The following is a 22,554-nucleotide window of genomic DNA, read 5'->3' as shown; positions in this document are numbered from 1 at the left end:
ATTTATGCAAAATTCATTTGCATGGAAATCTGCACTATAGTTATTACATATCTACTCAGAGAGTGAACACATCTCTCAGACTGGTAATAATTTGAAATAAAATAATCTAAGTAACAAGGGGCTTCCAGACACGAACTTTGTATTTAAACGATTAATTAATGCTGGCTCCCAAACTTCACATTTGTATCTTCCTAACATTTCCATTATGAAAAAGCATCAGATGAACCCACTAAGAAGTGTAAGTAATATTTAACTGAATTTGCCATAAAAATCAAAGTTCACTGCAGTACCCTGTCAATATTTACAAAAATCACATAAGTGAAAAATTAATTGCAACCATGACTACAGCATAGATGTAGTAAATATATACCTGATTCCCTGTGCTCTGTGGACCACCAGCTGGTTTTCAAAAAATTCTTCTGCTTAGATGATTTAGCATATGGTTCACTTGTTAGAAAAACATTGTTCAACATAACTGTGCAACTATGAATATCATTCTTTCACTTTTGTAAACAAAGAAAGTGCACAGAATGAACTATCACAGTCTCTGTGAAAGACAGGAATGAACAATATCTGGTGAAATTTATGTCAATTTTGTGAATGACAGAAATGACCATTTCCTGCTCATTTTTATATACATTAGGATTATGAACCCCAAATCATCAAAATACTCACCACCACCACCATCACCACCACCACCTCCTCCTCCTTCAACAACAACACCAACAACAGTTCTATTTTGGTAAGTACTACCAAGAGCATTATCTCAATAACAAATGTGTGTCTGAACAGCTAACACTGTTTGTGGTATTCTTGAATATATACCAGTCTAAAATTTGGAGAGATCAAAGATGCTTTGTTACTTAGAAGCCTCCCTATGTCCATTTCCTCCTCATGTTTTGACAAATAATACAACCAAACTTTTAATTCTACAGTGCCACGTTCTCAATGTGCCTACCTGGACAATCATCAAAATGTGAGTAAGCCTTCTTGACAGCAAGATCTAGCTGTGGATCAATACTCGTACTAGAAGTATTGATGCCTCTCATCTTTGAATGTTTATCAGCTTCATTCAAATTTTGTACAGTTTCTCTCCCTCTGAATCATTTTCTGTCTTGTATGACCTTGAAGGAAACTATGCCAACCATCTCTAGGGTTCAAAGATTCAGAATGTAGTTTCATGTTCAGTTGCAAATGTCTGTAACAGGTTGACAGCAGATATAAGGTACGAAATTGGATATTCCCAGTTAGTTAAAAACAAAGTAAAAGAAGGCTGCATTAACCACTCCCCCTACAACTTAACAGAATACTCAGGCTCAGGAATGTAATTCCGCATAGTTGAAACAACTGTATGAGACAGCTCTTGACTTTGTCTGTATGTAGACAGCTGACAATGATCTGTGTAAATTTACATAAATGCTTAGTTTGAAGTATTACATAGCAACAGGCCCTTAGTAGTATGGAGAGCAGTAGTGGTGGCCTTTTCTGAAGTAGCTGTTTTCCCCCCTATGAATATACAGAAAGTAATCTAGAAGTAATTACCATAATTAACAATTTGAGTAGACTAGGGACAGTCATAATTTGGTGGTTGTATAAATAGTAACCCCTGGGATCTAATGGTTTGGAACACAGAAATGTACTGCAGGCTGCCACCTCTCCAGGCTACTGGTGACACCACCGCAGAGATGCAGGGTAAATGGTATAACCACACACATTGAAACTGTGTTTGTTGGTAACTGCATCTCTGACAGCCTCCACATTAATAAGTGGTGCCAGTTGCACCATTGGAAGTGCAAAAGGCACCACAATTAGTGATGCAATAGCATGCACTAGTTCTCACTGATCACTGTGGAAGTATTCCTTTGTTGGGCAGCTATAAAGGACAGTGGCCAGCCTACCAGAGTCAGTTCACACAGTGAGTTGCTCCAGCCATAGAGTCAACTGTGATTATCAGTCCCTAAATTGGAGTTTCCATTGCCTAGTGATGTCATATGCTTGGAGTCATACACTTCATTCCATGTTCTATCCCAGTTTGCTGTACTGGCTGGCAGCATCTTTGCTCCGAGTCGTGTCTCACATTCTCCATACTGGTTGCTGATACCTTCAGTCTGCATTGCAACCGAGATGTCACTCTGCATCTCATCCAAGTCTCCATACTGGACCTGTCATTGGCTGCACCCATGACTCATCTGTGGGCAATCTACCATCACTCCTTCCTTCGTCGAATGTGTCATTGGTCTGTCTGAGGGAGCATCTCTCAGAGGTGGTCATGTCTATCTTCAACCAGCTACAAGCTTGTGTCTCACCAGGGACTCTCATGGACCATCTTCAAACACTACCACTCTCCACAGAAATGGCTGCATCAACATCACTTTTGTAAGAAGTCCCCTAGTGCAACATAAGTGAATATCAGTGGATTGCTACAAAGTAGCATGTATTCAAATTCGAAAGGTTGTTTTGTTGTATTAAGAGTGTATATAAATAAAGTTCATTTGGCTTGTAGTTAGCAGTGGTTGCTTCTGCCTGTTATTATATAACTAGACTTGTTTCACATCCCTGATGGCTTTCCTGCATGACGGAATTCACAGAAAATGATGTGTGAATGAATGTATGCGCTGTCACGCTGGCATCAATACTTCAGAGAAGGCAGATCATACTAGCTGACGACTGATCGAGGCAAGTGAAGGGAGTTTTGAAATTCAATCAACATTTAATATTGAAGGCATCTCTTTTACCTTTTAACTGAATCCTGGAAAGTAAATTGAAACACTATACATAAACAGCTTGAACCAGCCTCTCTGTTTTACTTGAAAGTGTATGAAAACACCAATAACTGAGTAAGCCAATAGGAAGGTAGGAGGAGTGATTCAGATCAAGAACAGCAGAGACCCCACGTTACAATACGTATGACTTGTCACTGGATGCAGTTACTAGTGAAAAGGGAAAACAGCAGTATAATGCTGTTATTAAAGGATACAACATCTGGACTCAGTCATGAACTGTACGAGATAGAACCTTTATAGAACAAACGGGTGGTGTTTCTTCTCACCAGACTTCCAAAGAAAACCATAATGTGATGGTGTGCAAGACCATTTGTGAAATGCACTATCACAGACAGCAGAGGAGCACACTGGCTCAAATTAAGAACTATACCAATTTGTTGGTGACTCACAGACTAATGTGGTAAAATACAAATGCAAATTAATGTTTGTTGTTGTTGTTTTGTTTTTATAATATACGATCTGCTTAGAAAATTTGTCACTGACCTGTCATGCTAACGGTGCAAGTATGAAACCAACCTACTCAGTGACTAGGTCTAATTACAGTAAAAGTAGTTGCCACACAATTCTGTTGGATCCCCAATTTAAAACAAAAAACTGTTTATCACTGCCCCCATTCTTATTTGCTTTAATCCAGTGATAGCACATGAGGCAACACAGGCACTGCAACCAAATACAAACATTCTTGTAGAATGGTCATTTAAATCCATACTGTTTAACAATCCACCATGGAATTAACTGTTGAACTCATGTGTTTTACACCAATTTCTTTGTTGAAAACTTGAAGTTGCATTAATACTTTCACTGCGGTGTTGAGGAACTTTTGCCAGAAATAGACTTTCTTGCAGTCATTTTTTTTCTTTTTTCTCTTTCTCTCTTTAAGCCAGAAAGAAGCAATTAAACTCATGAGTGTCTAAATATAACTTTTGAGTGAAGTAAACATACCTAAAAGAGAACAGTACTTGTAAGGGTAAAGCAATGAAGAAAACCAGTTTACAAATTTCCACCTACACAATTATTAAATTTTGCCTTCAGAATCTATTTTTCACTCTGCAGGGGTGTGTGCACTGTTTAGAAACTTCCTAGAAGATTAAACTGTGTGCCAAGACTTCATCTGAAAGGTGACAGGGTTCTCTGTCTTTGTGTGTCTATCTATGACTCAGAACATCGGCTACATCTTCACTTATTAAATTCCTCACAACATTATTACTAGAGCCTAGATTTTCAGGCACCATCAAACCATAAAACATGCATACATTCATGCAGTACTATATCATTAAACATGCAAAGTAAGTCAGTAAAACAACAAAAATATGCAGTATTCAGTTCTACATTTATTTCTACTTTCTTGTAAAACAGTACACAAGAACCAATTTCTGCCACTTTTCTTCACTTAGGCTCATGCATTTACCAGACAGAACATTTTTGTTTACAGAATATGACCATTCTATGTCACAAGAAGTGACAGGTGCATAACTAAGTGAAGGACAGAGTTCAAATGAAGTTGAGAGTTTTTTACACTTTTGTCACAAACTATCTTTTTTTATCAATGTCATAAACATAAAATCAGGATTTGACCTAATGACTTTCTTTACCTTAAAAGCTACAAAATTCACTGCTATACAGGGTGATTGCAAACATTTTTCAACCTTTTCAATTATTTACTACTGTAGTCTGTGCAGCTGTGTTATCCATACTGATATGGTGCTGTAATGGTTAGCACATCTGCCTACAGAAATGTAAAAAGACAGCCAAATGGATAAGGAATATATACTTTTCAAGAGTGAGAAATTGAATGACACCACAACAGATGTCCTCAACATTTCATTTTATGATGAACAAAGGCATATCAAACCTGGAAGAAAGCATGGAAAAAGAAGACGTCCATGATATCATTAATTCCAGCACAGCTGGATAATCACCCAAATCAGATGGGATCCCCTCTGAATTCTACCATATGTATTGGGATATTATTGGGGACACCTTCACCGAAGTCATGAATGACATGATCAGCCATCAAAAAAGGACACACAATCTTAATGCTCAAGAAAGGCACACCACAAAAAACAGAGGATTACAGATCTATCACGTTGTAAACACTTACTACAAAATAGCAGTGTGATGCAAGGCAGACAAGCTAGAAACAGTAATGAAGAAAATTATAAGCCATCACAAGACATATGCCATGTCCAGAAGGACCATCTATAATGTCATAGCCAAATGTAGCAAACTCATAGACATTACAGAAGTGAATAAATCCGAGGCTGCCATCGTGTCGGTGGACTTCAATAAGGCCTTTGACAGAGTGAGTCACGACTATCTATACAAGATTCTAGAAAAACTTGGCCTCAGAGACTTTCATCTGAATAATAAAGAATATACTGAACAGCGCCACCTCCAGTGCATCAATAAACTGCCGTAACACAAAACCGATACCAGTTCAAAGGGCGGAAAGACAAGGCTGTTTTCTCTCTATGACACTCTTTGCCATAGCTCCAGATCCCCTGCTGTGGAAAATCAACAGTACCATTGCCACAATCATACTGCATGGCACTACAGTTAAATGTAAAGTCTACACTGATGATGTAGGATTCTTCATAAAAGACAAGGCAGGCCTCCCAAAAATACAAGAAATCCTCCAAAATTTTGAACACGCAGCAGGGGCAAAAATAAATCAGAAAAAGGCTGCACTCATACCCATTGGAAACGAGAAGATTAATGAAGGTAGCACGTGGTACTCAGTAGTTGAAACGCACACATGCTTGGGGCTACAGCTATACTCAAGTCCAATGAAAATGATGGCCCAAAACTGGCATTCAGTTCTACAAAAATTAAGAGGACATTCAAAAGCAAATGCAATTAGAGAGCTGTACTTATTACAGAAAGTAAGTCTCATCAACAAGCAACTACTATCAAAAGTGTGGTTTCTGGCCAAGTGTCAAGTCCGCCAAAACATATAGTGAGAGCCATAGAAGGGGCTGTACAGTGGGGGCTGTAACTTAATGGATTTAATAGTACAAAAATTTTATTTTATTTTTCACTTGATGTTTGTCAGTGCCTTCTGCCTGGCAGCTAATTGCAGTGCATCAGTCACAATGCACAAAACCGGACAGAACCACTTTGAAACTCACATGTTGAACCACCAGCAGCTAAACTCACGTGTTGCTGACAAAGTAATGCTACTGAACTGTGCATCTACAATTGGCTGTCCAATAGAGAGGGTTGGAGGTGGTAACGTGGGGATGGAGAAGCAGTCAGCCGCCAGGAGTGGACATGCTGCCCGCTCTCTTCTGCTGGAAGCTTCCGACCTGACCAGACACTCTCCTCTCCTGTTCTCTTGGACAGTTGCCCATTCAGTTTCGGCGGCTTCTCTAGGCGTGCCTTTCTTTCTTCATGCATTAAATAACCATGCTTTTAAAACATGTTTGACTTCTTTATTTCAACGGGTGCCCATTGCTTTCCCTTCCTCACCAATCCTGACACTTTAAAATTGATGTCAGAATCACGATTCGTTCCACCGTTCGGTCCATGGGGTGGCAGTTTACTTTTGGTTCATGTTTGACGTTGTGTGATCGGTCAGTATTCGCCACTGTTATTCCACTGCGAGCCGAGCTTGGATGCAGCAGTGCATCAGCTACGGTGCCACTCCAAATGCTGCATCCACACATACCAGCACCCATGGCAAAGTCTACTGACTGCCTCTTGCATTACGCCGCACCAACACATGTACACTGAGTACAGCGAGCTGCGCCTCACAGCACATGTGCTTAGTTTGTGCACTCCAGCCTCAGTTGATGGTCCAACTGGCCCAGCTTCTCGGTCACCGCCAGCTAACTCTGAGCTGGGCGCGGAAGCACAAAAGGAAAATGTCCTCGCCGGTGCTGTGGCTCGCTGAGCACACGGGCACACTGTCCACGGTCGGCACAGCTTCCCTGCTGCTGCTGCCACCCACCTGCCAACCCACGTTGGCCGCCGGTCAGCTCCTCGCCACCATCTGTGTTTGGGTCCTGGCCTCAACACCCGAGGCACATGCTTTTAGCACCATGAAGCCAGCTATCCCACACTGCTGCTACGTGGGTACCGCATGCGTACAACCCTTAGCCACCACCCCACCAGCACCGCCGCTTCTGCACATCACAACGCAATGACTGTACTGTGAATGTTGACATTTAGTGAGGCATTTATGGCCATTTCTTCAGAGAAGAGATTGGTAAATTATAGTAAACAGCTAAATTTTGCATCTTATGCAGTTATTGCCTGTTTTTGGAGGTGTCTTTACCTAGGACAATTTGAACTTCTTTTTGTGAGTCTGATTACTATGAGGTATGTTGAATGTGTATTTGTTCATAGATAAGCACTTCACCTGTTTGTTGGCTGGATAGTTAAAAAGTTTTTCGAAGAATTTGTTTTGAGAGCTTTCAATTAATCTCCAGAGATGTGCAGCTTGCACAGTGTGTTTGGCAAACACAGAGTCTCCCAGCTGTTCCTGGCATTTTCTTCCATTTTGTTTTTGTGTCATAACCAACTCTTTTTTTCTTTCATCTTTCCTATAAGCATCATTTCTCCGTCCTATGATGAAAGTAGATTCCTTCTCCTTGCTCCACAGATGTGAGCGCTTTAAGGGCTATGTGCCATCATACCACGTCTGCAAGGTTTCCGAAATCATTGGTGCACTAAATCTTTTTACCTTGATGGGGGTTTGTTTTTATTGCAAGACCAGACACAGATGCAAAATCACCATTTACGCCTTGTAAGAAAAGCGACAAACCATTGGATTCTGACGGTACTGGTGGTGTCCATTGTTTACTACTGGTACTAGGAGACTTTAGGCCCCAAGTGCGTGCACAGTCTTAATTACACGATTACCACTTGTGTTGCCGAAACCGACAGGATGTTGTGTGACATGCCGGATTGTGAAACGAAAGGAATGAACTTTTTCTACCTTCTCTCTCTTTTCTTTCTCGTCTCTCTGCTACCTCTTTCCCAACCATTTATTCTTTTTTCATTCATGCCTTCTGTTTTTCATAAGTGGTAGTTCCTTGATTGGTTAACTCAATGCACAAAGCTATGATGTATTATGTGATGTACCGTAATATGAGTTATAATGATGAAAGAGAATTGATCTGTGCTACCCCTGTGAGTTGATAAGAGAGGATAGATGACTTCCGCTGTTATCCCCAAGGGCAGCGAAGTTTTGTTGATATGAAGATATGTAATACGTTGTTTTATTGAGGTTATTTGTGAGCAGGCATGAGGTCCTGTGGTCATGCGGTTGAAGATGATTATGTACAGGCAAGAGTTCCTGTGTGTGTTGTTGTAGGTGATGTTAAATGGTCTGTTTTATGCTACCACCCCAGAGGTCAGAGCAGAACTATTAGCCATGATTCAATTTACCATGCAGCGAGTTTCCAGTTGATACAAAGCTTTGGAGTAGTTTAAATTGCATGTTATGTTGGATTGGCACAGCTGTTGCCTTGCAATAAGCCAGTCATGGCCCCAAATGCTACCATTTCTCTCCCTATGCTTCGTCTTGTTTGACATAATTAAGTCTAATTTTCATATGATTTATAAGTCATTTATTGTATACGTTTTGAGTGACAATGTACAGAGAGTATTATATAGAGTATAAATATTAAGTGGTTGTAAGTAACAGTTACTATTTTGTATGAGAAGGATGAGCCAGGTGCACATCTACAGTATGTGTATTATGTGGGAAGTTTAGGTATTTTGAAGAATTTGAGGTGTTTGAAAATACCCTCTCTCAACTACTGTATAGGTTTTTGTGACATGGTGAATTAAGCTACTTGCATTATTCAGCTTTGTTGCAGTGTTTTGGTTTTATACTATATTTCACTTGTATATCTAATTTTATTGACATGGATTTTGTTTTGCCTTTCGAAAGAATGCATCAAATTTACCTTACTAAAGTTTTTCTACAATGCTACTTTTTACAAGCGTATGTCATTGAACGTTTCGTTTTGTTGTCAAAACTAGAATGTGGAGCTCCTCCTTGCAGTGTCTATTCTATTTGTCTTTTATTGTTCAATGGATTGTGATACTTCAAAGTTTCATCTAACTTTTGGAACTAATGTTCCACTGCCTTGCAGATGAACGAAGTCCATTTTCGGTTCAGAAGTGATTATTTCCCTCTTTTCCTTCAAGCTGTCACTAAGAGTTAAAAATGATTACACAACTTTAACTCTCATGTCTGCCAAATTGACTGTTTCCCTTCAGTCTCTCTTTACAAAACTTTCCTGACCTGTGTCCAATGAAGTTAACATTTACTTTTTTGTTACCTACGTCTTGTGCATGGTATATTAAGTCCTGCAGTACTCTGTCATATGCACCGAACGTTACAAGTCGGAAATTTTGTCATCTTGACATGACTCTGTTGAAGTCTTTATGCAGACAACAAATTCCTAAACAGATGGCCAGCGTTTTATGAATTTTGTGTTTGCTGAAAATCAACACAGAGATGCACTCTGTCGTCCAACATCTGTTTAAGAACTAATGAACGTATTGTACTAACAATCTTAACTGAGCCTTCTTAAACATTGTTTACTGTGCCCCCATGCATTTGGTTTTGCCCTATAACCATTAGGTTCTCTTCATGTACAAATTTGGTATTGCTCTGTGTGGATCATTACTGGTGTTTGACCGTCTGTTAACCAGCATTGTCTTTCTCTGTTTATCTGCATACTTTGCGTTATACCACCAGTACACGCTGCCAGCTGAGCTTCAAAGCATGTTTGCTTCAAGATTGCCTTAGCGAATACACCTGTGCTGTGCCAAGTGCTGGAAGTGCCACTGCCACTTCCCCTTTGCCCCTCTTGCCCTTTCTCATCCCTTGCACTCACCTCTGCGCTCTTTCCCCTCCCGCAAGATGTACGTTACACCATAGATAATACCGCCTCCATCACCCTACTAGAGAGAAGTGCCATTAAAGTTCGTTGATGTCACACAAGCATATCTCTCCTTCCCCACTGGACAAGCCATGTGCTCTTCTACCGTCAATCAAGGTTTGTTTACGAACAGTGCATGCACTTTCGTCACACAAAACCACATTCTAGATGTGAATCTTTTCATACTTAATGAACTGATTATAAACTCACTGCATTCTTTCCCTTTTTTATCTGAAGTTTTATGAATAGGACGAGGATATTTTTAGCTGTTTTGGCACCGTGGTCACACATTTTAATTATCTTTTCTAGAGTTTTGCCTGTGTGTTTCTCCATGCCTATAACTGTTTTTTACAAGCTTATTTTATGTCATATGACAGTTCCCTAATAATCTGAAAACTGTAAACTCTAAGAACGGTTGATGGGACATATATTTTTCTTGAACTTTGCCATTTTAGAGGAAAAAATAAGGTTGTAACCAGTCCTCATTTCCAATTGACAATCAAACAAGGGCTGTTCTGGTCTTTTCTTCTGTTTTTCTAGTTGTAATTTTACTATAGAGAACAGTTTGTTAATAATTACTGTAACAGGTTTGTAAAACATTGTGGATGAGTGATACTACTAGGAAAAATATTGAAACTGTGTGACGACTGAGAAGTTCTCAACCATTCAGACCACAACTTTGTCACATTTCAACCTTGGTAATTTTCATTTGCCCCACTTTTAACTAATTAATTTACATAACAAATTAAGTGATGTACATAAGGAATATGATCCCGTGAGGTAATTTAAATGTGTAGCCTTCACTATCTCCTGATTTCATTCTTAATTCGAGTGTTTTGTCAGTATAAGAAAAAGCTTTGTACTCTTTATTTTAACATGGGTTAATATAGATAAGGCTTGTATTATATGTGTTTTATGATACTCCATATCTTGGACTTTGTATGTGAATCCTCCATTTTACTGAAATGTTTTAATATTTCATAGCCTGAATAACTTTGTGCAACTACTACCCTCAAAAATATTCAGATGACACAGTAAGATTTTACTAAGGTTATTACTCTTCTTCAAATGTACTTAATCCAATTCTAACCAAGCCAGGCATTAATGCTCTGCAGTAAGTCAATTTATGATATTTCTTACTTAAATACTTTTATTACCATAGAATTAAATATTTTGTTATAATCGTGGATTTTCCATTGTATTTTGTTATACTAATGATTACAGTTATTACAGAAGACATTGTATTTCTGCACAAAATTTGAACAATTAATATTTTATTATTTTCTTAACTCATGAAATTTGATAAACTTGACTGCATGTAAGTCCCCTCCCACTTACATACACACCAAATGAAATATTGTAATAGATCCCTCCCATAGTATTAAGGGCAAACCATCTTCCTGGGGAGTGACTGACGCCATTTTGTAGACAACGTTTTTCACTACTTCTCTGGAAGGGGTAAGGAATGTACATGGTGGCAGCCAGACAAGGAATATTTTAGGGAATTGGTTTAAAAATTTTTATTTCAAAGGCCCAGTCAAATCTTTACAAGTTTACTCCTAGAGCAACTTACGCTGTGCCTATGTGACACAAGTTGCCTGACTTTCAAAACCGAGGCAGTTCTGTCCAGTTAAAGCTGCTGACAAAAGATGCCCCGAGACCTCTGCTGAAACTGCTAGTGAATTCATGCCATTGGTTTTAGTCAACAGCGTGGGTGGGATACAGGTCACATGTATTTACGCTGGAGTGTTCTGCAGTGCAAAACACAGTTCCCTCTCTCTCTTGTAACCCAGACCTCTAGCAGAACAGATATCTTTTCAGAAGGCAGAGCTTCTGGTTCTGCTTTTCATGACTGGCCACAACATAAGTTAACATGAACCGCTTCTCCTTCCGTTGCCCATTACAATTAATTGTTCGACCTCTTAGATTGGCCTAAACCTGGTAACTTCCGACCCTAGGTGCGCCCCTTGTACGGCACACACTGAAAAATATTCTCCTTATTGTACTTAATTTCCTGTTCTGTCATTTAATGGCAGCCCTGGATGCCCACTCTCAAGTCCTGACTGCTCGACCTCCTGCACACTGTCATCACGAGGCATATGTAACAACCTTCTTCCCCCTTCCCTGACCATATACAGTACACTGGTGTCAGAAGTGGTCGCTCATCTATTCATTCCAACCTCAACCATTACTTTGTACCTCCCTCCTCCAGGGCTGTGTACCTTACACATTGTGGTTAGCACCCGCAGAGTGCCCAGCTGATCGGTTTATTCTTTCACTTTTCGCTTTCATAAATTGATCGCCTTCCTATCTCTTTCATCTATGCATCACTGACACATCGCAACGTGGCTTGCCTTTGTCTGCACCCTGCTCGGCAGCCAATGCTACTCAAGACATATTGCCTCCCCCCAGAGGGAGGGGGATGAAGAAACCCTGCGACTAGTGGATATATCACCACTGAATCAATCTTATTCTGAAACCTGTTACCTGAACTTGTTCCTGATTATACCCAATTCCTTATTCTTTAACATGAGCACCCTTCCAGTTCATCACAAGTTGGTCGCTTGGCATAAATGGCCAATATGTCAGGCTATCCTGGCATTTTCTCATTGGACAAATCCCTTTTCCTTCTAAGCCACAACATACATCACTAAAGCTTCCGATTCAGCAAATCACTTAAGAAACCACTAATTACCACGAATTCTTGCAGGCATTTATTAATGCAATCCCACATTTTTGCACTCCTGCTTATCAGGATGACGAGTAAGCCTCTTTTCAGCATGACCATACCCCCTCCTGCCCTCACCACCCCATTGCTACTAACTTATACCCCTGCAGTTCATTGGAATTGCCAGTTTAGATTGCCCAGTGACACAGTGCCCACGAGTCTGTCAACCATTGACTTTTCACCCACCATTACAACCTCAGGTAATTACTTACTACTTTTTCGTCCACTGTAATACTTTGCTTTCCTAACAGAACTACCACCTGAAGCTAACCAGATTATTTCGTTGCTATAGGCAACAGTATTTTATACACCATACCACACCCAGTAACAGCCACTAACGTGTGTTATGAGTACCTTCATTCAATCCAGCCCTACCATATGCTACTCAATGGTAGCAGTTTACTATTTAATATCTCTCACTGCGATATCGCTACCCCCACACCGAGAGGTGTTTGCATATTTGTCTTATACCCATGATGTGCGACGTCCTCCTCTCCTGTTGTATTTACGAGAGCAACCGATGGTACTACAGTTGCCTGACAATTGGCCATCTCCCCCCAATCACTCACATTCCCAGCTGGTCTAATCTTTAACCAACCTGGTAAACAAAGAGTCAGGGCAGATTACGCTAGACCGTGTCACTGCGCATATCACGGATTGGCACAACCACCAGTATCTCAGTCGTATAGTTATTCCCAGTTCTGTATGTACTCCTTTACTAATTATCCTCATTGGTTTACGGCCATGGGTAGCTTTTAGAAAAGGACTTTTTGCATGACTTTGGTCACCCCTTCCTGCTGTCCCTGGGGAAACCCCCTTCCCCCTTTGTGATCTGTGCATCACCCCCCCCAGGAACCCCCCACTTATACACTCCGGCGAAAGTTGCAGTACGCCACAGCACACCACTGCCCGCTGCAGCCAGTGATCTTTGCCACTGCCAGCACCAACAGCTGATCACCACACCTCACACTGCCATTCGCAGCGCCTCACACTACTGCTGCACCATCCACTGTCATCCAAATTGTGTCATGCAAGATCTCATTACCAAATTATTGTCATTCTTTCAATGCAAATTAAAACAAATAAAATATGTAGTGTCAAAATTATGTAAGGGTGTCGTCCACAGAAGCCCCATAGTAACTGTCAATTTGCTCCCCCTCTCTATGGTTCAATCCTGTGGAGGGGAGAAGGATGTACAGAGGGGGGCATTACTGAATGGATTTAATAGTATAAAAATTTGATTTTATTTTTCATTTGATGTTTGTCAGTGCCTTCCGCCTGGCAGCTAGTTGCAGTGTATCAGTCAAGATGCACAAAACCAGGCAGAATCACATTCAAACTCACGTGTTGAACCATCAGCAGCTAAACTCATGTGTTGCTGACAAAGTAACGCTTCCGAACTGCGCGTCTACAATTAGGCTGTCCAATAGGGAGGGTTGGAGGTGGTAACGTGGGAGTGGAGCCCCGGCCAGCCGCCGAGAGCGGACATGCCATCCACTCTCTTCTGCTGGCAGCTTCCGACCCGAACAGACGCTCTCCTCTCCTGCTCTCTTGGGCAGTCGCCCATTCAGTTTCAGCGGCTTCTCTAGGCCTACCTTTCTTTCTTAATGCATTAATTAACCATGCTCTTAAAACATGTTTGACTGCTTCACCTCAATGGGTGCCCTCTGCTTTCCCTTCCTCGCCAATCCTGACACTTTAACAGGGCAATAACTACCTTCTATAGTGTCATGAAATCTTTAAAGTGCAGTGCACCACATGCACACTGGATGTACGTGAAGGAGGAGTGGGCCTTATCGACCTACAAAGGAAATACGCAGTGCTTCTGATCCACTGTTTGAGTGTCACAGCAGAAAAAATTCGAACTGCTTGACAGCTGCTTTGTTAAATGCATATTGGCCAGAGCCAGAGAAAGAGCCAGTAAACCTAACAAAGATTCCCTTCAAACTAAAATACTTAAAGGAATTTACTTTCTAAAAGGATACATACTAGAAACAGATGATAACCCATGCATAAGAACAACAAACATACACGAATAAATTAAACCTGTGTTAAAAATATTACTATGCTAAAATGCACCTGAACAAAACACTAAATTCTACTCTGAAATCTCATGCCTTATCATCATGCTAAACATGAAGTGATTGATTTAAACTACCCTTCAATATGTGTTTCCCCATATTCCCTTTACTTAGGTATTACCGTATGCAGATCTGAGAGGAGAAGCATGATGCAACAAAACTGAAATAAAAAACCAAACTTAAAATGGAAAAAAGTGTGGCAAAACTTGGATGAAATTACCTTTAAATACCAAAGTAAAAGCCACCTGGTATAAGGTAAAAAATAACATCATTAGCGCAAATGTAAAACTGGCAGCAATCAACCTCAGACCAACTTGAAAATACATTAATTGTGACTCCAGTGAGACCTTAGTACATCCCTTCCAATGCAGGAACACAGCAATAATATGGCACGCATGCAAAGAAATGCTTGCACTTGTCAGCAGAACCACTCCAGCAAATGTAAACTTAGAGCTACTAACTGCACCAGACAAAACCTTTCCCCAAACAAAAAAAAAGCTAAGCACTATATGGCTTTTAGGCCAGACTGTATATTCAATAATCGAATTAAAGCACACAGTGAACATAGAATACCTGTGATACTTATGGGAGGAAAATAAAAAAGCCATGGTCTCCAAAAGATACAGATCAGAATTCATGAACTTTCTGAAAATAGCCCTCGATGCAGCCTTCAAGAAAGCCACTCAGCCTGCATGACGTTGCTGCCTCCCCCACCACTCGGAGACGGGAGACCCGCTGAGGAGAGGAAGGTCGCAGCCTGTGGCCGCCACCGTCACGCCAGCCCCCAGCCACGCCCCACTTGCACAGCGCCCTCTCCTACAAAATGTCTAGAATGCAGTGATTCAGTGTAATGTGAAGTTTGTTTTTGTGTCAGTGCCATCCATTGTTGTCGCCAGTGCCAATGAATAGTGAATAGCAGAGATGGGAGAAAACAAAATGAGAAATTAATATTCCCTCACTGCCGAAAGTGTCTCATATTTTCACCAAAAAGTTTAGTGCTTTACTAATTGCCACATGTATAAAAGAAACCTGTGTTAATAAATATTGCTATTTCAAAATGCATCCATACAAAAAAACTAAATTCTGCTCAGAAACCTCATGCCTAATCATGCTAAACATTCCCTTTATTTAGGTATTACTATGCCTCATAGTCTCCTTATCTACCGTATTTACTCGAATCTAAGCTGCACTCGGATCTAAGCCACACTTGAAAAATGAGACTCAAAATCAAGGGAAAAAAAATTTCCCGAATCTAAGCCGCATCTGAAATTTGAGACTCGAAATTCAAGGGAGAGAAAAGTTTTAGGCCACACCTCAAAATCGAAACAAAGTTGTTCCATTGTAATATGAGACACAATTTAGGTTGAATGAATGACGATACAGCTACAGTAGTTTGGTTCGAGTCGTAAGCTTAGCAGTTAAGCTTTACCAGGTAGCCATTGCTATGCGTCAGGCGCTCCATCCGTATTTATACAGGAACCCTTCCTTTTTCATGTGCTTCATCTGGTTTGAATCGATTGCTTATTTTTCTTTGATCTGATAAGTGCCGTTCTATTTGTTATACGTGTTTACGTCACTCTAAGCTGAAAATGCATCACTGTACTGTGTCATGCATTGTTTGTTGCATTCTGATAATGTGTGTTTATGACCTGTCGCTGCTCACGGCATGGCTTGCTTTTGTGCGTGCTACTGCCACTTACGATAAAAAAAAGAGGAATTGTCACATTAGCAAAACAATGGCAAGAGACTGCTATTTGTTGTTACTTACACTGCTGCTTTCTTTGATAATGATCAACAAGAACCAAATAATAGACTGCATATGATAGAAGATGTTCTGAACGAGAGTTTAGCTAAAATTTTTTGCCGTTTGATAATCTTTGGAGACGCCTCTTTTGTTTAATACATTCTGCACAGAAATTAGATTCATCGTAGATTTAAAAATCTAGTCAATTGCCGTGCTTCATTTCTGACTGTATCGCTATTAGGCATAAGAATAATATGAATATAAACATGATATGATATGTATATTTTTCCACGTTTGCTGTTGTCTCAGAAGAGAATACTGCATGTGATTCACAATTCATAAAAGTTCCTATTAGCAACCATCTCTTCTCACAGGTAGGAAAAAATTCAGAATGTAGAGTTGGGCATATTGACAAACATCCCAAACAGTCTTTCCAGTCGGATTTTCATAGTACATCGAAATGCTGCTACATTCGAAGATGAACAATATGGAATTTGTATTTAATTCGTTGAATAATGTATGAAAATGCAGTTGTGGTGGGTACCTACCAACATTTTTCAGAACTTTCACTTACTTTGCACTCGATTCTAAGCCGCAGGTGGTTTTTTGGATTACAAAAACCAGAAAAAAATTGTGGCTTAGATTCGAGTAAATATGGTACTCTTAATGTTAAAATTGTAAGCCATATTATGCCCATAAAGTGTTTTTATTTGCATTGCCCCAATGGTAAATGTTGGTGTCACCTTCTCCACATACAATATGGACCCCCAAACTATGAAGTGAAGTCCATGAAAGATTAATATATCCTACACTCCACTGCAAACTAACAGCAACAGTGCAGACGTCAACCTACTCTCATAAATTTGCATCCTATAAAAAGTTGTACGCGAGGAACATAAAATTATTGATTTGTTGACAGTAATCACCACATAAAAACTCGTACATACTGAGGAGAGAAGTCAACTACCCTAACTTGAAAACTTCAGAAAAAGACTGTAACCATTCCAAAAACAGACAAAAGGAAAAATATCCTAAGTCCAAAACCAAAATGAACTCTCAACACTGAAAAGATATTCAAAGAAATATAATAAAAGAGGAAAGTTAATAAAATGTTCTTGGATTTCAAGCCATGTCAAGTGGTTAACTGCACATGAACATTAAGCACAGATCTTGTCTGCAATTGTCAAGTGGTTGACTGTCTCGTGAATGCCACTGCTGCTTATAGAGCTGTGCCACTGCCAGTGACATCACTTGTGCCCAGTCTTGCACCATATATGGCAATGTTTTGGTTGTGTGGCTGTCACACCCCTTTAACTTCCCAACCACAGGGTCTCAAGGCCGTACTCAGCTGCAACCCACCGTCTTTATTGAGGACACTGTCCAATATTTTGATCTCTATTGCTTCATTTATTACACTATCCCAGAAGTCGTTGGTCACTTTAGTAACAGAAATATCATCAAACGCAATTCAGTGTCCATTTGCCAGTGCACGCTCTGCTACAGTAGATTTTTTGGGATAGCGTAGGTGAAAACACCTTTCATGTTCTGTGCAGCACTGTTCAATAGCACAAAAAGCCTGACTGACATAAAACTGCCCTCACCCACATGGTATTTTGCATATTCCAGGTGTTCTGAGGTGCCGGGAGCCTGAAGACTGTGTCAGTTTTATGCTTTTTCAGGAGCCAGTTAATCTTCCCTGTTATATTGTGTGGATGTGGGTCAGACTGTCCACACTATTGAACAGTGCCACACACAACATGAAAGGTGTTTCAACCTACGCCATCCCAAAAAATCAGCTGCTGCACTGGAAAACAGACACTGAATTGCATTTGATGATTCTTCTGTTATTAAACAGACCAACGGCTTCTGGGATAGTGTAATAAATGAAGCAATAGAGATCAAAATATCAGACAATGTCCTCAATAAAGATGGTGGATTGCAGCTGAGTACGGCCTTGGACCATGTGATTGGGGAGACGATGAGGGCACAACATTCACGCAACCAAAACATTGCCATATATGGTGCAAGACTGGACACCAGTGATGTCACTGGCAGTAGCATAGCTATATAAGCACAACAGCAGCATTCACAAGACAGCCATCCACTTTCAATGGCAGAGAAAATCTCTGCTGAAAGCTCGTGGGCAGTTAACCACTTGACACAGCTTGAAACCCAAAAACATTTTATTAGTGGATATCACCGCAAATGCATGCATATGTATGTAAGAGGAAAGTTTTAAAAGGAAAAACTGTGAAAAACTGAAACAATATATTATGTAACATTTCTCAATAATGTGTGCTGTTTGCATGTATATACTAAAATTAATAAAGTTTTATGATTTTAAAAAAACTAAAACATAAAATACAAATAAAAAGAAATTCAAAAAAGTTTGAGTTGCAGCCATGGCAAAAATTTTAATTCATTTCTACAGTTTCTACAGTTTCCGAAGATAAGTTCAGACTCATATGTCTCAATGAAAATGTAATTCCATCTTCATTAATTGTCCAAGATTCCACATGCAGCTTACAACTTTGTTATTGCTGAAGGAAACTATGCAAAAGTTGGCTTGATGTAAGTCTGGTCTTGCTTCTAATCTGTTTTCTTGAATAATACTTCTGCGTCTTTAATGCAAGTTGTATTAGTGGCTTTAAAAGTGACTACAACCCAAAAATGGATGATAAAAAAAAAGACCTAAGTAGCAGTAACTTAAGAATTTTCAATTAAATGAAGCAAGGAGATGTAAACTTCAATAGATCTGTGGGAATTCATGATCTCTTGCTGACAAATTAATAAAAATTATAACAGTAAAAAATGACAGCATTTATCCAGGTACGCTATCTCGATAAAATAGGTTTTTGTGGCAAAGTTAAATCTAGCACTATACCAGGTGTTCCACTGATCGTGACTACGCCAAATATCTCACGAAATAAGCAGCAAACGAAAAAACTACAAAGAACGAAAGTTGTCTAGCTTGAAGGGGGAAACCAGATGGCACTGCCATTGGTCAAACAGATATCAACTATGTTTTTTAAATAGGAACCCTCATTTTTTATTACATATTCGTGTAGTATGTAAAAAAATATGAATGTATTAGTTGTACCACTTTTTTTCGCTTTGTGATAGATGGCGCTGTAATAGTTACAAATATATGGCTCACAATTTTAGATGAACAGTTGGTAACAGGTAGGTTTTTTAAATTAAAATACAGAACATAGGTACGTTTGAACATTTTATTTCAGTTGTTCCAATGTGATACATGTACCTTTGTGAACTTATCATTTCTGAGAACGCATGCTGTTACAGCGTGATTACCTGTAAATACCACATCACTGCAATAAATGCTCAAAATGATGTCCGTCAACCTCAATGCATTTGGCAATACGTGTAACGATATTCCTCTCAACAGTGAGTAGTTCACCTTCCATAATGTTTGCACATGCATTGACAATGCGCTGATGCATGTTGTCAGGTGTTGTCAGTGGATCACAATAGCAAATATACTTCAACTTTCCCCACAGAAAGAAATCCGGAGACGTCAGATCCGGTGAACGTGCGGGCCATGGTATGGTGCTTCGACGACCAATGCACCTGTCATGAAATATGCTATTCAATACCGCTTCAACCGCACGCGAGCTATGTGCTGTGCCGGACATCCATCATGTTGGAAGTACATCGCCATTCTGTCATGCAGTGAAACATCTTGTAGTAACATCGGTAGAACATTACGTAGGAAATCAGCATACATTGCACCATTTAGATTGCCATTGATAAAATGGGGGCCAATTATCCTTCCTCCCATAATGCCGCACCATACATTAACCTGCCAAGGTTGCTGATGTTCCACTTGTTGCAGCCATTGTGGATTTTCCATTGCCCAATAGTGCATATTATGCCAGTTTAATTTACCGCTGTTGGTGAATGACGCTTCATCGCTAAATAGAATGCGAGCAGAAAATCTGTCATCATCCAGTAATTTCTCTTGTCCCCAGTGGCAGAACTGTACACAACATTCAAAGTTGTCGCCATGCAATTGCTGGTGCATAGAAATATGGTACGGGTGCAATCGATGTTGATGTATCATTCTCAACACCGACGTTTTTGAGATTCTCGATTCTCGCACAATTTGTCTGCTCCTGATGTGCGGATTAGCTGCGACAGCACCTGAAACACCTACTTGAGCATCATCATTTGTTGCAGGTCGTGGTTGATGTTTCACACGTGGCTGAACACTTTCTGTTTCCTTAAATAACGTAACTATCCGGCAAATGGTCTGGACACTTGGATGCTGTCATCCAGGATACCAAGCAGCATACATAACATACGCCCGTTGGGCATTTTGATCACAGTAGCCATACATCAACATGATATCAACCTTTTCCGCAATTGGTAAACAGTCCATTTTAACACGGGTAATGTATCACGAAACAAATACCGTCTGCAACGGTGGAATGTTATGTGATACCATGTACTTATACATTTGTGACAATTACAGTGCCATCTATCACAAAGCGAAAAAAGTGATCCAACTAAAACATTCATATTTCTTTACGTACTACACGAATATGTAATAAAAAATGGGGGTTCCGATTTTAAAAAACGCGGTTGATATCCGTTTGACCTATGGCAGCACCATCTATTGGGCCAACCATAGTGCCATCTGGTTTCCCCCTTCAAGCCAGATGAGTTTCGTTCTTTGTAGTTTTTTCATTTGATGCTTATTTTGTGAGATATTTGGCCCAGTCACTATCAATGGACCATCCTGCATATCTAAATGCACCAACATGGACAGGTGCTATCAAGAACACCTTCAATCAGAAAAAAAGTCAACATATGTCTGAGTTAATGCTGTCAGCATTATCAAACCTTTGTATTTTGTGCATCATTTACTTTGTTTGTGGAGCATATCAGCATATTCACGCTGTCATATTATTTCAGCTACACAATGTAGCACATGGACCAAACATGTAATGTGCTTTAGGCTAGGACAAAATATTTTAATTGCTTTCCTGGGCTTCATCACATATGGGGCAGCATCACATAACAACAATAGGATCCTTTTTCTATTTAAATTTATTGGCACAAAGTATACTGACTTCTACTGACATCTACTGAGTTGAACTTGGGCACTTGAACTCACTATGAAGTTTACAGACTGTAACATATCCACAAAGTTACTCATGTTCTGCACTTTTAGTGTAATTCTTATAAAAAAAAATTCAATGAAAGATGCTGTCATGCATGTTATTGCAAAATATACACTCAGGCCATGAAAGCGATACAATATATGTTATACACTGATCAGCCAGAAATATAATGACCACCTATCTAATAGCCAATTTGTCCACCTTTCTCATGGATAACAGTGGCTACACATCATGGCATGGAAGCAGGAGGCCTTGGCAGGTCCCTGAAGGGCATTGGCACCACATCTGGACACCCAAGTCACCTACTTCCCATAAATTCCAGGAGAAGGGGCAAAGAGCTCAGACGTCATGGTCAATCACATCTCAGATGTGTTCAATCAGGCTCATATCTGGATAGTTGGGGGGCTAACACATCAACTGGAACTTGCCACTGGATTCTTAGAACCACTCTATTACACTCCTGGCCTTGTGACACAGCGCATTATCTTGTCAAAAAATGTTACTGCCATAATGAAACATGATCATCATGAAGGAATGTACGTGGTCTGCAATCAGTGTACGATACTCCTTGGCCATCTTGGTGCCTTGCACAAGCTCCACTGGACTTATGTTCCCCAGAGAATAATGGAGCCACCGCCAGCTTGCCTCTGTCCCACAGTACAAGTGTCAAACAGCGGGTCCCTTGGAAGAAGACGGATTCGCACCCTCCCATTGGTGTGATGGAGAAGGTATTGGGATTCATCAGACCATGCCATGCTCTGCCACTGCACCAATGTACAGTGCTAAAGGTCTTGTACCCATTTTAGTCACAGTTGCTGATGTCATGATGTTAACATTGGCACATGGTGAGCTGTCTGTTTCGGAACTCGTCATTAGGAGTGTTCAGTTCACTGTGGATTCAGACACACTTGTACTCTGCCCAGCATTAAACTCTGATGTTAGTTCAGTCATAGTACTCCGCCTGTGCTGATTTACCTGGTCTGCCCAGCGTACATCTGTAAAGAGGGCTGGCCGCCCAATCCCATGACGTCTGAAAGTGATTTCACCTTGGCTCCTCGAACACCCGACAAGGCATGCAATGTCTGAAATGCTTCGGCCAAGCCTCCAGGTCATCACATTCTCCCCTTGGTCAAACTCAGTTACACTGCATGCCTTCCCCATTCTACACCAAGACA

The 22,554-nt window shown here is 40.2% G+C and overlaps 1 protein-coding gene across 1 annotated transcript in view; it reads right to left on the bottom strand.

Annotated features, from left to right (window-relative positions):
* The window catches only part of LOC124721691, an 888,717-nt gene that overhangs the window by 641,136 nt on the left and 225,027 nt on the right, over positions 1-22,554 (bottom strand). The window lies entirely within an intron of this gene.

This window comes from Schistocerca piceifrons, chromosome X (genome assembly GCF_021461385.2).
Source record: "Schistocerca piceifrons isolate TAMUIC-IGC-003096 chromosome X, iqSchPice1.1, whole genome shotgun sequence".
NCBI classification, from domain to species: Eukaryota; Metazoa; Arthropoda; class Insecta; order Orthoptera; family Acrididae; genus Schistocerca; species Schistocerca piceifrons.
Note: the sequence above shows the minus strand (reverse complement) of the source record. Positions and strands in the feature narration are given on the sequence as shown.